This window comes from Vulpes vulpes, chromosome 14 (assembly GCF_048418805.1).
Source record: "Vulpes vulpes isolate BD-2025 chromosome 14, VulVul3, whole genome shotgun sequence".
NCBI classification, from domain to species: domain Eukaryota; kingdom Metazoa; phylum Chordata; class Mammalia; order Carnivora; family Canidae; genus Vulpes; species Vulpes vulpes.
The window spans coordinates 130162352-130179945 of record NC_132793.1 but is presented as its reverse complement, the minus strand read 5'-3'; the positions used below and the strand labels follow the sequence as shown (position 1 = coordinate 130179945).

The 17594-nt window shown below is 34.6% G+C and overlaps 1 pseudogene; it reads right to left on the bottom strand.

Moving 5' to 3' along the window:
• Positions 1–5338: 5338 nt before the first annotated feature.
• Positions 5339–16017, bottom strand: LOC140595278 (protein LSM14 homolog A pseudogene; annotated as a pseudogene).
• Positions 16018–17594: the final 1577 nt, after the last annotated feature.

The following is a 17594-nucleotide window of genomic DNA, read 5'->3' as shown; positions in this document are numbered from 1 at the left end:
GGGAAAGAAAAAAAAATAAATAAAATCAGAGCTCTCCCTTTGTTGTTGTGGTGCCTGTGATGAAAAGTTGATTAGCTGAACCAAACATGGCACGACAATGGTGCACATGGCACAACAAACATACAAATTAGTCAATCCAGTTGTGACGAATATAAATTTGGGGGGAATTATATTTTATTCTTTTAAATTTACTTTAATGATTTATTTATTTGAGAGGGAGAGAGCAGGGAGAGAGGCAGAGGGAGAGAAATTCTCAAGCAGATTCCCTGCAGAGCTCAACCACCACCTGAGCCTAAACAGAGAGCAATTGCTCTACCTACTGAGCCACAGAGGCACCCTGGAAATTGTGTTTTTTTTTTTTTTTAAGATTTCTTTTTTAATTTTTTTTATTTACTTGTGATAGTCACACAGAGGGAGAGAGAGGCAGAGACACAGGCAGAGGGAGAAGCAGGCTCCATGCACCAGGAGCCCGACGTGGGATCCGATCCTGGGTCTCCAGGATTGCGCCCTGGGCCAAAGGCAGGTGCTAAACCGTTGCGCCACCCAGGGATCCCTGGAAATTGTGTTTTAATCACAAGAGGTTAGAGGGAATTTTTAGGGCTAACATAAAAATGGAAGAATATGCAATACACAAAGAAGATCTGATATCCATAGTATTTGAAAATGTTCAAAATGATAATATAATGGAACCTACATTTAGCTCATAAGTGTTGTTCATGATCTGCCCTTTTATTGGATCTCCATGCTATACTATAGTATATTGTTAACAATTCTGAATGTCATCTTGGCAATGAAAGATAGCATTTGTTTTCAAAACCAACAACCTGAATGTTTATGTAATGTAAAAAAAAAAAAAAAAAAAAAAACAGAAAGATAAACACTGTATTTTAAGACCAGTTACATTTCAGGAGGGATACTGGATTGTGAGAAAGGATGAAATGGGAAAAATCAAGTTGGCTACATATACTTTTCTATCATCTCTACTATTTGAAACAAGAATGTACATTTACTGATGTCCTAAAAAAATAGAGACTGTACATTTTGTATTCTTAATTTTTAAAAATTAAAATGTATTTTATATAATGAAATTGGTGAACAATAAGAAATAAACAGAATTATAAACTAAAATAATTAATTATGGAAGTTAAATAACTTATGGGATATTTTCCATAGGGAACTGATGGACAAAATCTCTAATGCTTGGCATATGTACCCATTTACTTATGTCTTTTATTTCTTTTGTTAGTGTTTTGTAGTTTTTATTTTTTTATTTTTTTAAAGATTTTATTTATTTACTCATGAGACACACAGACAGAGAGAAAGGCAGAGATAGGGAAAGGGAGAAGCAGGCTCCACGCAGGGAGGCTGACATGGGAGTTGATCCCAGGTCTTCAGGATCAGGCCCTGGGCTGAAGGCGGCGCTAAACCGCTGAGCCACCCGGGGTGCCCTGTTTTTTTAGCATAAAAGTCCTTATATATTTTGTTGGATTTCCACCGAAGTGTTCCATTTTGTGCAGCAATTGTATATGATATTGCAATTTTAATTTTAATGTCTAGATGCATATTGCTAGTATCTTGAAATACAATTGACTTTTGTATGTTGATCTTGTGTCAAACCTCCAGAACCCACTTATTACTTCTACAGGGTTTCTACAGATTCTTAGGGTAAGCCTACCTAGATAATTATGCCACCTGCAAATGACTGTCTTATGTCTTCTTTAATGATACGTATGTCTTTCCTTTTTTTTCTTGCCTTATTAATCTGAATAGAACATTTATCACTGTGCAAAATAGTAGTGATAAGACAGACAGATATCTTTCCCCTATTTCTGATCTTAGGGAGAAAGCACTCTTGGTTGAGGATAATGTTAGTTGTGGATTCTTTTGTGCATAATCTTTATCAATTTGAGAAATTTCCTCTTTATCTCAGTTTTTCTGAGAGTTCTAATTATCAATGGATATTAAATGTTTCAAATGCTTTTTCCACATTGATAGAATCATACAATTTTTCCTTTTTGCCTGTTAATTTGATGAATTACAATGACTGATTTTCAAATATTGAACAAATCTCAACACCCTCTAACATACTAGAAATGAACTTCACTTTATCATTATGTATAATTCCTTTTGTATGTTGTTGAATTTCACTTGCTAAGATTTTTAAAGTTTTGTGTCTATGTATATGAGAGATAAGCCTACAGTTTCCTTTTTTTTTTTTTTTTTTTGAGTTTGTATTACCCTTATCTGATTTCATTATTAGGGTAATACTAGCCTCATAAAATTAATTAAATGGGGCAGCCCGGTGGCTCAGCGGTTTAGCGCCACCTTCAGCCCAGGGCCTGATCCTGGAGACTGAGGATTGAATCCCATGTCGGGGCTCCCTGCATGGAGCCTGCTTCTCCCTCTGCCTCTCTCTCTCTCTCTCTCTCTCTCTCTCTCTGTATCTCTCATGAATGAATAAATAAAATCTTTAAAAAATTAAATGTTCTATCCACTTCAGTTTTCTGGAAGAGATTGGGAAAGAGTATGTAGGACCTTATAGAAAACTCCTGTGAAATTAGCTATGCCTGGATGGATTTTTTTGTTTGTTTGTTTTGGAGAAGGTATTCAAATTATGAACTTATTCTCTAAACAGCCTAAGAGTTTCTCAACTTATTTGTTTAATATACATGAGAATGTAGTTTAATAACTTTCTGAATTGTTTTCTTTGTTTTCAATTTTAGTAATTTCTGTTCTTTATTATTTTCTTTATTCTGTTTGGTTTGAGTTTATTTTTCTCTTTTTCTAGTTCCTGAAGTAAGACTTTAGACTATTGGCCTGAGATTTTGCCTTTTTTTAATGCATGCTTTAATGCTATAAACTTCTCTCTTGGCACTCACTTAGCTGTATTATGATATGATGTATGTTTATTTTCTTTAGTATTAGTGTGCATTTTTTTATTTCCCTTTAAGATTTCCTCATTACCATGCAGATTATTTAGTAGCGTGTGGTTTTGTTTCCAAGTGTTTGGATATTTTTCCTTCTTTTCCCACTATTGCTTTCCAGTTTGATATCACTGTGGTTGAACATGCTGTCTGATACAAATCCTTTAATTTTTTTTTCAGGTTTGTTTTATGGCACAATATTAGGTTTATTTTGCTACATTATCTAGGGGCAGTTGAAGATAATTTATATTCTGCTGTTGTTGGGCAGAATGTTCTTGATTATATCCCAGAAATTGTTGGTACTCTTATATTCCCCTATATCATAGCTGATTTTGGCTAGTTATTCTATCAATTATTATAGAGGGATGTTAAGTTTTCCAAATTTAGCTGTGAGTTTTCCTGTTTCTCCTTTCAGTTCCATCAGTTTTGGCTTTACATCCTCTGCTATGACTTATTGCTGGGATTACTCTGCTTTATTGCAAAATGTCTCTGGTGATTGCCTTTACTCTGAAATCTACTCTATCATATGTAACCACTCCTGTTTCCTTTAATTTTTGTTTAAAACATATTTTTTCAACTTTCATTTCCAAACTACCTATGTTGTTCTACTTGAAATGAGTTACATGCAGTTAGGCCATGCTTGCTTTAATTTTTTTTAATTGACTCTGGCATTCTCTATTAACTGAATTATTCTGAAGATTTCTATTAATGTGATTATTGATATGTTAAGGTTTATAGTAGAAAAAAAATGCCCATCCAAAGATATCCACACTCCAATGACTAGAACCTATGGATATACTAACTTAAGTAGCAAGAAGAATTATGCAGTATGATTAAGTTAAGGATATTGAGGTGACAAACTTACCCTGCATTACTCAGTAAAGTCAAAAAGATCTTTAATACATGGAGTTAGGATTGTCAGGGTAAGAAGGAGATGTGATGATGAAAGCAGAAGGTGGAATGATGCCATGGCAAGGATGGGGCCAGAAGCCAAGAAATGCAGGAAGTATTTAAAAGCTGCAAAGACAAGGGAATAGATTCTCTTTTGGAGCTAGAAGGAGCCAGCCAAGCTAACACCTTGACTTTAACCCAGTGAGAGTGACTTTTGATCTCTAACCAGCAGACTTATAGGATTAAAAAAATTTGTGTTGTTTTAAGCCACTTACTTGTGGTAATTTGGTATAGCAACAATACAAAAATAATACATAGCTAAAGTCTAGAATTTATTTTTTTTCAATTTGTTTTTTTGTTTGTTTGTTTCTCTCTCTTTTTTTGTTTTTTGCTTACATTCTTGTGTGTATTATTTGAAAATTTATTATTAGAATTCACTTTGATTTATCTGTGGATTTTTTTTAACAGGTTAATTTATGCCCAGTTTTATTGTCTTTAAAAAAGGGGAGAGCACTTATTTGAAAATACAGCCAAGTACATTCTTATCTATGGTTACTCATTTCATATACTGAAAATATTTATTACTTGGACCAATCCTGTGCTATCCCATTTGCTATAAAATGAAGTTCTTACAATAAGTATGAGTAATTTATCCTTTTCAGGGAATGGAAGTACATATCAAATCTTCATTTGCATTGCAAACATTAAAAAAGAAAATAAAAATTTAAAATATCTTAAGTCTGGTAAACCATGAATAAAGATCCACCACCTATAGCTCTGCTCCTCAGACATCAAGTTCTGCAAAGACACAGTATGTTTGCTGAATTTAAAATGTTTATTCTTTAAAGAATTAGTCACTTTTTATACAGCTATCCAAAGTTCTTAATGTTTATTTGTCAATGAATATAATGGAATTTTCCAACTATATAAAAATTGCCTTTGCCCAAAAAACAGTATTTTACTGTGTGTACATAGTTGACTGACAAAATTCTCTATTATCCAGCATTGTAATTAATTGACAAAATAAACTATTTCAACAGGAAGATTTCAGGATTTCCAAAAAGAAAGATAGCAAGACAGAGAGAGAGAGAGAGAGAGAGAGAGACAACCTTCTATGGCTCAAAACACAGTATCATGATCCTATTTATAGGCAACTTACAATAATTGTCAAATACAATTTAGTAATAAGAAAAATTGTTTCAGTGATGAAAAGATATTTCTAAGTCCCACTGAAATACTGCTGTAGTTTGACTATACATAAGAAATTACTTGACCTGCTATTCCAAATATATTTGGAATATATATGTCCATTTTTAATATGAGCCTAACTACTCCCTCCCAAAAAAAAAAAAAAAAAACTGCATTATATCTTTGTAATTAAGCAGAAAACAAAATAAACAAAAACCCAGTGCTGGTGACACATATACAAGGGATCCACTTCTCTATTCTTCTCAAGACTGAAACCAATTCTTAGGACCATGAAGAGCTAGAAATTCACCTATTTTCAAGGACTTGTTAGTAGACTATGCAGCAACGTTGTTGTCTTCCCTGTATCAAAATCTGCAAATTCTCTCCCCCCTCCCCACGAATTCCTCTGAACCCACCTAGAAATCCTGGAGGGGTGGTGAAGGTAACACCCTAGAAATCCAGACCTCCTCTGCCTCTATAGCCCACACAAGCATGGTTTGGACAAAGTGTGATTCTAAATGTTTTGGCATTTAATCTTCTTTCTTCAGCACCAATTGGTCTCTGTTTACTCTTATCATCACAAGAAATAGTATCAAAAAAGGATTTGGTTTTGTCAAAATAGCAGTTAGGTCCAAGTGGATCCCCTTCATCTTCAGTATTTCCTTCACGGTTTTGGGTATCAACTTCTGAGTCTCCTTTATCCTCATCATTTACAAGTGTCTCCTGCTTCTCAAGCTTATCTACTCTCAATTTAAGTTTATTAGCAAACTGTCAATTTCCCCCTGTTAAAATGTGCATTCACACTTTCAAGATCAAAATGTTTCTCAAATCTCACTGGATCCTCTGAAACACCACATCCCCTGCCGCCTATTTCACCCCCATGTCCTCTCCTTGGAGCCCAAAGAGCACCTAGAACCACATCAGTGTCATAATTTTTGCTTCGATGTGAAATGTAATTTATAAAACCTGAGAAAAAGAAAATCTATTCTACGTACCCCTACTTTTGTTTATCATGTTCTTTTTTTTCTGCCCTACTGATATTTCTGATATTTCAAGATTTCTTTTTCTTTCTCTCATGCACCTGCTCCAGCATCTGCCGGGAAGGAAATTCTGTATCAGAAAATCGGGCCTTTAACCCCTACCGGCCAAAAAGCAATGGAGATTTAAAAGCATAGGCGAATTAAAGTACACAACGTTTAAAGACCAGGAAATGAGCAACCTAGAAACCACACTAACAGACAAATCTTTCCAGGTGCTCTTTTAGGAAATTGAGCCATCAGTCTTCTCCTCTCCCTCCTTCATAGACTTTTTATGTCTGCTTTAATATGGCATTGTTTTGATTATACATTTAGTTATATTTATTGCATAGCAATATAAATTATTTATACCTCTGGACTCAGATATCCCTCGTGTCCCATGTCACATCATCTCAGCTCACACTTGACATCATCTCTTGTTCAGCAAGCAGCTCCTCACAGTTGTAACTGACAGTACCTTGACTCAGACTCCAAACATTTTTCCCCTCATTCTCTGGACTTCTGTCCTAACCTGCCCAGCATTCAGTCACGTTTGTCTTAGAAGTCTGAGACATTCTTTATAGCAGTCCTTGAATGTAAATCCTCTCCTCTTCCATTCCTCTGTAAAGCATTCTAAGGCATGTTCTAGACAGATCCTCAAAAGGTCCAGTAAGATTGAGCCTCAGTAGTCTCTGTTTAACCAACTGGAGATTACACCACAGTATTGGCCTTTCCTCATTCCTGTTTTACTACTCCCCATCTCCAAATTCTGTTTCTAGGATACCTACCAAATAAACCCTTCACTCAGATTTTTTTAAAAGATTTTATTTATTCATGTGAGACACACAGAGAGAGGCAGAGATACGGGCAGAGGGGGAAGCAGGCTCTCTGCAGGGAGCCCAATGTGGGACTCAATCCCAGATCCTGGGATCACGCCCTGAGCCAAAGGCAGATGCTCAACCACTGAACCACCCAGGCATCCCTAGCTCAGATTTTGATAGACAGTGGCAACTAACCCAGTCTAAGACACATATTTTACAGGAAAAAAAAATAGTACAGTAATATCATGTTTGACCTATAGAAATCAGAAAATAGAGTTGAGAGTTAACTTCTGTTAATTTGTAACTCAATGGATATTTAAAACCCTACCTGATATCAGAATGAAAATATTAACCCAGGACATAAAATGACAGTAAAGCAATAAGCTTTTTAGGTGGGAAAGCAGGAATTAAATAGGTAAGTGTAGTAAATATGTAGAACAATAATGTCAAGTATTGTAAGTTCAGATTCAGAAGAGTATGGAAGAGGATAAAATTGAAATGAAGAATTCCTTCAATAAATTTGGGAAAGCTGCAGATGACAAGGAATCACATAAATTGTTTATATAAAAAAATATATCAGATGATATGACAAATAATATTATATGTTACTATGGTACTAAAAAATAGATATAATATGGATTTCAATATGCAGCTTTTTATTTTATTTTTTAAAGATTTATTTATTTATTTATTTATTTATTTATTTATTTATGATAGACATAGAGAGAGAAAGAGGGGCAGAGACACAGGAGGAGGGAGAAGCAGGCTCCATGCCGGGAGCCCGATGTGGGATTCGATCCCTGGACTCCAGGATCGTGCCCTGGGCCAAAGGCAGGCGCTAAACCGCTGAGCCACCCAGGGATCCCCAATATGCAGCTTTTTAAATAGAATTCCCAGGACACAGTGAAAACTTTAGTCTATACTGACAAACTGAGAAACTCCTTATTGATGAGAATATTGGAGGATTTAAGCAATAAATGCTTAAAACATTTCATGCATTTTTCTTTATCCCAAACACTGCTGAGGCAAATTTTTGTCCTTTTTATAAAAAAAAATAACCCACGATTATTGTTAAATCAAATAATTGTTATAGTAATTGCAATTTGAGAACCTGTCAAAGCTCTACATTGTTCTATGAAAGTAGAGTCAAAAATTTTAATTTGTCAAATCCTTCGCTTAAGGCACAATGTTACTTTTCAAAGAGATAATTGTGGAAAGGCAAATACCATTTCTGAGATGCTTTCCCACCATTGTCCCTTCGGTAAGGTTCATTACAAACGAAAATACTAAGAAAATGAGCTGTCAAATCTTTACTGAAACAATAGCCAATTTTGAATTATTGTCTCTGTATGTGTACTTATATTTTTAATTCTCCAAAGTACAAACCTATTTTGTAATCTACTATATACGGCAGAAATATAAGTGCTTTTCCTTTTTTATCATTTAAAATAAGTTTTAAAAATAAAATTCCCTAGGACATTAGAAATAATTGTATGGGTATGGATTTTTTTTCACAAAGTTATTATAAAAGACTATATTGGATGGGATAACTGATTTTTATGTGAATAGAAATGACAAGTGTAACAATTTTAGAAACTATGTTTAAAGGGAAGAAAAGCATAAGGCAAAAGGTGGTAAGAGGTATTTCTGTATTTCTAGCTATCTTTTTCTTTCGTAATTTCTTTCTTTTTATATTGTAAATCAAAAGGGTTTATGTAAGAGGCATAATGCCCATAGCTAGGTTCTCAATTTGTTTTGAACCTTTGGTACATCACTAAACACAGAGAGTCAGCTTTCTCCTATGTGGGGTGAGAATAGATGTGGGACTAGCTGATTATATATTTCTGTTCCCTCTGATATCATATGGATTTTACATTTTTGTTTGCTTTAAGTAAATATAACTTTTCATCCAAATTCAATAGTTGTAAATTAATCTCTTAGAGGAGAAAACAGTTACATAACAAAATTTTTAAATAATCTGGTACTCAAATCAATATACCTGGACACTCTATCTTTCTTATTGGAAGTTGGCAATCACTATTTCACCAAATCATCTTGAGGAAAATATTCTTGAAAATGTATGCTTTTCATTTGGAGGTCTTCATTCCTCATGTTATAGCGTCTATTGGCTTAGACATGAGGCTTCACAAGAGACACACAGGTCAAGTTTTGTGAATGTGGAGAATCTTCTAGACAAGTATAGGAACCACACAGGAATGGAGAGAACTAGGGATTGGATATCTAGGACATGTTGGACTGCTAGTAGGCCTGGGCCTGTGGGGATGATAATCTGACCAGGTATAGTACCCAAAAGACTCAGTACCTTGCCAGTAATCAACTAAGTTAACTCAATCTTTGTTTTCTATCTCTTCCGTTTTCTTACCTTTTAAGCAAACTATGGATCACTTTTTAGTTTGCTGTTGAACATTTTAAGGCAGTTGTTAATTTTATTCCATTGAAAATATAGGCTCTAAAATAACTGATTTTTTTTTTCAAACTCAAAGTCAAATAATTTGTTTGCACCATTAAACTTCAGTATCATAGCTGCCAAAAGTAGTACACAGGAGACCCACACCTGTAAGATGTGAGAAACTCTGCATCTTAAAATACATCTTATAATAACTCTATGTTAGAGGATTAAAGTTGCTACATTCAATTTTCATAACAAGTACAGATTAATGTGACTTTGTATTTTGCTATTGTTCAACTTCAAAGATTTATTCACAAGCATGTAAATCATAATATGAAGCCCAGAACTCATCCATTCACTTTGAAAAAAGGTACCTCTTTTATACTTTCAGTCATTATTTGTTTTATCACCCAATTATAACTAAGTTAATAGTACTATATTCTCAGAAGGTATTTGAACATGAACATTTTTAAAAAGATTTTATTTATTTATTCATGAGAGACACAGAAAGAGAGGGAAGCAGGCTGTCCACTGTGAACCCTATGTAAGAGGGAGGTGGGGGGAAGGGTTGGGAACACTAGATCCCAAACTGGGATCACGCCCTAAGCTGAGCAAACACTCAACCCCTGAGCCATGCAGGCATCCTGATCATGAATTAATAGGTTTTCATGATGTATAAATACTATCAAAGACACCCTTTGGGTATCAAATATGGAAGTTACCTTTGACTACTCACCAAATGGTTAACTATTTTTTTTTTAGATAAACTGTTAATCACAAATAGTAACAGTAAAAAAAAAAAAAAAAAAAAAAAAAAAAAAACAAAACTACACATGTACCCACTCTCAAACTTACTAAATAAAACACTATTGATAATTAAAATTTCTATGTAGGGGCACCTGGTTGGCTCAGTCAGTGGAGCATGCAACTCTTGATCTTGGAGTTGTGCATTGGAGCCCCTTGTCAGATGTAGAGATTACTTTAAAAAAAAAATCTTAAAAAAATACCCTTGTATATTTTCCTCATCACATTTTGCTTTGTACCTCTCAGGTGTACCACAGCCCTTAATTCTATGTTTATCATTCCTTTGATTTAAAAAAAAAAAAAAAAAGATTTTGCCATTTTATACCTAGCCCTTAAAATTCTGCTTGTTCAGTTTCACATGCTTTTGATCTTTATGTAAATGATATCATGCTAAGGTAGTCTTCTGTGACTTGCCTTTTTCCCCATTCATCCTTACTTTTGTGAATTCGTCTACTTGATTCATATGGTTAAATTCAGTTCAATTTAATTGATAAATATGCATTATATGTATCCATTATCTGGTTGATTATATTTGAGCAATTTAAATATTTTTCTCATTAAAAACAGTTCATTATAAATAATTCTTGTATGTACTTTCCAATGCACACATCAATGATTTTTCTGAATTTGTTAAATTCATATAAATTGAATATGAATTGTTTTTCTGAAATGGAAAACAAGGCAAGATGGTTGAATTTAATATTGAACTCAATATCGAATTTAACAAGGCCCAAATATACAAGGTTAATAAAAAATGATCAATTACCTTTTAATATACACACATGAAACAATTGGAAAATGATATTTTCAAAAATTTTATTTTGGTAATATCAAAAATATAAAATACCTAAGAAAAAATTCCACAAAAAACAAATCCAAGGTCATTTTTCTGAAAATTATAAATATTTTTAAAAGAAATTAAAGGATAGATAAATGGCAATATATATCAAGTTCACTGGGCAGAAGACTTACTGTTAGGATAACAATTCTTCCAAACTGATCTACTACAAATTCTATTCATACCAATCAAAATTACATCAAGGGTTTGTGTGTGTGTGTGGAAATTGATAAGATGATTCAAAAATTTAGAAAACACTTAGATTTTCCAAGGTAAATTTAAAAAGAATAACGTTGTTGGACTTATAGTACTTGATATCATGACATACTATAAAGCGACCATAATTAAGACAGGCATTGGCAAAAGCATAGAAATAGTATAGATTACCGGATCAGAAAAGAGATTTCTGACAATGATTTAAAGACAATTAAGAGGAAGAAAAGAAGATCTATTTTATTATTATAACTAGATTGGATGGCATATATATGAAAAAAAAAAAACATAACATCAATTCTTACATCATACTATGCAAAATAATTAACTCAAAATGTATCACAGACCTAAACATAAAACCTAATATCTAAGGCATTAAATTCTACAACAAAAGAATCTTTGTAACCTTAAGGTAGGCAAATATTTCTTTGAGTGAAAAAATAAAAATCATACAAGAAAAAAAAGGCAAATTGGATGCCACTAAAATTAAAATCTTTTGCTCTTCAAAACATGTCACTAAGAAAATAAAGATGATAAGCAGAATATGGCAGAAAATTTTAATGACACATATATACACGAACTTACAAAATATATAAATAACTCTCATAATTCAATGAGAAGACATACCACGTAGTAAAAACAAGCAAAATATATTTTTTAAAGATTTTATTTATTCATTCATAGAGACACAGAGAGAGAGGCAGAGACACAGGCAGAGGGAGAAGCAGGCTCCCTGCAGGGAGCCCAACAGGGGAGTCGATCCTGGGTCTCCAGGATCACACCCCGGATGCAGGCGGCACTTAACAGCTGTGCCACCAGCGCTACCCACAAACAAAATATTTTATCAGAATCTTCATAAAAGACAAATACAAATAGCCAACGAGAACATGAAAAGATGATTTGAAAGCATTGGTCATCAAGGACATGCAAAGTCAAACCACAGAGAAATACTGCTATGTATCTATTGAAATGCCTCAAAAGTTAAAAATCTGGAACATTGCAAGTGTTCAGTGTCCCTGCTAAAGGGAAGATGAAAGTGTAAAATCACATTAGAAAACCTTTGGCAGTTTCTCAAAACTTGAATACATCCTATCATATGACTGGGGCAATTGACTTACAGAAATTTAGCCAAGAGAAACAAAAGCATCTATCAAAACAAAGGCTATATAAAAACATTTATAGCCACTTCATTGGCCATAGATCAAAGGTATAAATAATCCAATTGTTCACAAATTATAATATATTCTTACAATGGGATACTATTTAGCAAATAACTGTTGATACACATCAACATAGAAGAGTTTTAAATTTTTTTTGCTGACAAAAAGAAGAAAACATGCTATATAAACCATTATATAAATTTAGAGAAAAGGCAAACTCATTTAGAATGACCAAAAGCAACTTAGTTATTATATGCAGACACAGATGGAGGAATGGAAGGGATTCAAGAAGAGCATTAAGAACTTTCTTGGGGGGAATCCTGGGTGACCTAGTGGTTGAATGTCTGCCTTTGGCTCTAGGCGTGATCCCAGGGTCCTGGGATCGAGTCCCACATTGGGCATCACATAGGGAGCCTGTTTCTCTCTCTGCCTGTGCCTCTGCCTCTTTCTGTGTCTCTCATGAATAAATTAAAAAAATATAAAAAAATAAAAAAAGAACTTTCTTGGGGTGATAGAAATGTTTGCTTTCCTGATTGCTGTGATGGCTTCACAAGCATATACATCTTCCCCAACTGACCAATTAGTATTAATTATCTGCTGTATTTCAATTATCTTTTAGAAGGTCATTAAAATAGAGAAGTCTGATACCCATGATGATGACGTAAGAGTATTTTCTAATCAGTGAATCATGGAGAGGAAACTCTGTTCCTTTTATTGTACCAGATTCATATTTTTCATCCACAACTAAAATCATCATACCTATAACTCTGGATTATATTTATGAGTTTTCCTATATCTTCTTCATGATTTCCCTATACACCTAGTTGATAGAAGATAATTTACTTTTTTTTTTTTTAGGGTTTTTGTATTTTATTTATTTATTTAAGAGAGAGAGAGACAGACAGACAGACAGAGCATGACTGGGGAAGGGGCAAAGAGAGAAGCAGACTCCCCACTGAGCAGGGAGCCCAACATGGGGCTCGATCCCAGGACCCTGGGTGACCTGAATGGAAGGCAGACCTTTAACCAACTGAGCTACTCAGGTGCCCCACATATAATTTACTTCATAATATATTATCTATTCACTCACTAATGATTTATCAAGCACCTACTTTATACTAGACAATGTTCTACGCACTGAGACACAGTGAAAAATAACATTCCATTTAAGTAAAAAGAGACACAAAATCAATAAGTATATTCCAAAGTAAATTATGTAAAGTAGAATAAAGTAATGTAAAATATGTAAAATTGTTGAATAAATGAAAGAGTAAATGAATGAATGCAAACTTGTCTTGAAAGTCCAAACACACATCTATTGCTTTCCACTTAAAGTAATAGAAAATGAAAAAAAAAAAAAATAACAGAAAACCTAACTAATAGGAAAGAAAGTATTTACTATTGTCATAAAATGGGAAAATTGTAGTGAAGAAATTACTGTCCTTGTTTCAGCCACTCACTGTTTCATCTGTCATCCAGGCTCCTTGTGTCTTTCACCTTTACCAGCCTTACTGTTTTTGATTTGTTCCCATTCTTGTTGCCTCATTATCATGGCTCAGCTGCTGAACTATCAGGCTTTTAGAGGGGGTGCTTAAAATTATCAATACGTAGTTCTTCTGTCTGTCTCTTTCTCCACTCTTGGAAACACTGCAGAGATAGTTGCAGAAATCAGAGTTTAAAATTTCATCTTTGTTTCTGAAACTCCTCACTTGGTAACACGGCTCAACACTGTGACAGAACGGATTCTCTAGAAAGCACTTGTTCAATTAGATACACAAACATGCACCGTGACCAGCCCAGCTAGACTTTGGAAGGCCTCCCTTTCAAGGACAGACTGTACTGTGGTATGTTTACCATCTGAACCAGCAGGGAAAACCTTTGTTCTGAAGACAAATGCCCCCTGGGCTAGGCTACACATGTTCCTTTTTCTCAATCTCTCTTCCTTTCTTGGAAAGGGGTGTAAGAAGTAGGAAGAGGATGCAAGCTGTCTCCACACTGGGCAAAAAACAAGAAAATTTTCTAGAGTCCTGGGACAAAAGGGAGAGTAGATATCCACCTTTATTTGAGGTGGATTTAAAGTCTTTTTATCTGCATTATAGGAAGAGTAGAAATATCATGAGGTGAAGACTAAAAAGTAGCTGAACCTAGGCATGGTATGGTCATCTGTAACCAAAATAACACTGAATCTGAACTGAAGAAAAAGCATTTGACAAGTTGAGCTTATTGCAAACCTCTTTGTGATGTTCTCTAAATTTGGGGTATACTCAGAGGAGGTTCTATATATTCATGTATTATCTATCTATGTATCTCTCTAATCTATCATTTATCTATCATTAAATAGCAGATCCCACAAATACCTATTATATACTCTAAATTATGACACAAAAGACTGCACTGATGACAAAATTACCCGAATCAATGAGAAAAGGGTTTGGAGCTTGAAACTCTATAAATAAGCAGTCTTTTTTTTTTTTTTTTTTTTTTTTGTGACAAAAGGCTAACCCTCAAAACCAAACTAGCTGCCTTGAAAATATTGAATCTGAGTCAAAGTGAAACAAAATGGAAAGTTACATACCATCTCAGGAACCAGACAAATAAAGGTAAGTGAATGACAATTAAGAAAAAAAAAAAAACTAAATAAAAGCCTGTAGATATGTTTCAAGATAAATCATTTTACATCCACTTTGATCTATCATTTAAAAGAAGCAAATTGTTTGCCCTCAAGAATGCTGCACTACTAAACAAAGCTTTAAAAAAATTACCTTATTAAAATTGTAATATTCTCCCAATGATATAGCCTAAAATAGTTAAAAAAAGAATTAATGCATCTTTTTTATATCCCCTCTGCCCTCTTCTCTCCATAGTATCTTGGCTGGTTTAGGATCTACTATTTGGCTTTTAAAATATTGTATGTCTAAAACAAAAACATCCAAAAAATTAAAGCTAATAAACTTGTATGTAATGATGAATATAAAGTTTTCCACAAAATTATATGTAATAGCTGAGGATGTGCTTGAAAACACACATTAATTAGTCTGTGTCCTCCAAGAAGCTGATTCCAAAAGGAGGTTAGATACACAAGAGATTTATTAAGGGAACAGCCTGTGAAGGCCAATGAGGAGAGTTTCTGTGGTAAATGGGAGAATCTTCAGACTATGATCCAGTTTTGTTTTGTTTTGTTTTTTTCCTCTTAAGACAGAGGGATAAAGGAAGAAAAGAAGATCTTTGAAAGCCGTGTGGTTCTGAAAATGTTTTGGCAAGGTTGACAGAGAAGTGAAATGTGATTTCTTCAGAACCAATGAAGGCCTAACACGTGCCATGCTGGCTTGTCAGTGCTAGGACATGCATCACACAGCACTACGTCTTATATTTTCCCATTTCCTTTGCTCCCATCCTCTCTCCCTGCTTCCTTCCCTCCCTCCCTCCCTCCCTCCATCCCTCCCTCCCTCCCTTCCTCTTTCCTTCCTTCCTTCCTTCCTTCCTTCCTTCCTTCCTTCCTTCCTTCCTTCTTTCCTGTTATAGGTATTAAGCACTATCTTTATTGATTGCCCAAATATTTGTCCCTAGGGGTGACATCTCCTCAACCTCCTGAGGGTCAAGACCTCTTACCTGTGCCTCTGGTCTTGCTGGTTAATTGTGGCCTCCTGGCTTCTGGATGTGAAGTAGCTACCCTTCAAGGGTCCATCTTTTCCATGAGCATTAAGAACCTCAGTTCTGTAACCACCTGTCCTGCACTGTAGCCATGAGGTCATACATGATTGACAAAGCCTTTAGCTATTACTAGACTAAAAACCTGCCCCAAGTGTTACATTATAATTATAGGTATCCAAAACCTAGCTGCCTCATATTACGTCATGATAGTGTTAGGCATATGTGTTTTAAAAATGTTTTCTTTATTTTTTTTCAAAGATGTTATTTATTTATTTGACAGAGACAGAGAGCACCAGAGACAACAAGTGGGTGGAACAGCAGAGGGAGCAGGAGAAGTAGGCTCCCTACTGGATGTGGGGCTTGATCTTAGGACCCTGGGATTGTGACCTGAACCTAAGGCAGACACTTAACAACTGAGCTACCCAGGCATCCCTAGAAACATATTCTTAAAAAAAACAAAACAAAACAAAACAAAACAAAACAAAAAACAAAAACATTTTAGCTGTAAAATTGCAATTATAAAAATTGTAAATTTGTCTTTGATTTTAATGAAACTGTTGACTATATAGGAGAAATCTCTTGTAAAATTAGAAGTTCTCAGAGAATGACCTAGGAACAGGTGATCTAGAACAAATGTGGGTGACATGAGACTATTTAAACTTCTATACAGGGAATCCCTGGGTGGCTCAGCCTTGGCGCCTGCCTTTGGTCCAGGGTGTGATCCTGGAGTCCCGGGATCAAGTCCCACATCAGGCTCCCTGCATGGAGCCTGATTCTCCCTCTTGCCTATGTCTCTGCCTCTCTCTCTCTCTCTCAGTCTGTGTCTCTCATGAATAAATAAATAGAATATTTAAAAAAGTAAACTTCTATACAGATAGATGTTTTATATTGTAATAATTTTATATTTATCTTAATATAAATTAGAAGACAATATAATTACCACCTCAAACCTCTTATTTCATAGATATTAAATATATGTTTAAGTAAAAACACTTAAATAAGTTTTTAAAAACACATTGGTATACTATCATACAACCACAAATTTGGTAAGATTTTAAAACAATAATTTAAATCAAAATCTAAGGTTGGTAATGGTACCAGTACAAACAAATATTTGCTAAAGTTGAACATACGATTATCCTATGATTCAGTGCTTCTGTTTCTAGTTATATATGTCCCCGACTATTAAAAGTTATTTCTGGGCAGCCCAGGTGGCTCAGCGGTTTAGTGCTGCCTTCAGCCCAGGGCGTGATCCTGGAGACCCGGGATGGAGTCCCATGTTGGGCTCCCTGCATGGAGCCTGCTTCTTCCTCTGCTTTTGTCTCTTTTCCTCTCTCTCTCTCTGTGTCTCTCATGGATGAATAAATAAAATCTTAAAAAAAAATTCTTATTTCACCAAAATACACTAAAAAATGTTACTAGCAGTGTTATGATGGTGAAAATCTGAAAACAACTCAGATGGTGTATGCACACAATGGGATATAACACCGCAGTGTGCAAGAACAAAGTATTGCCACTCATCAGAGATTGGATGATTTTCACAGATATATTGTTGAACAAAAGAAGCCCTACACACACTAAAGGACATACTGACTGATTCCATTTACATAAAGTTCAAAAGCATGTAGAACTAAGCTGTGGTGTCAGATGTTAAGAGAATGGTAAGGAATATGGACTC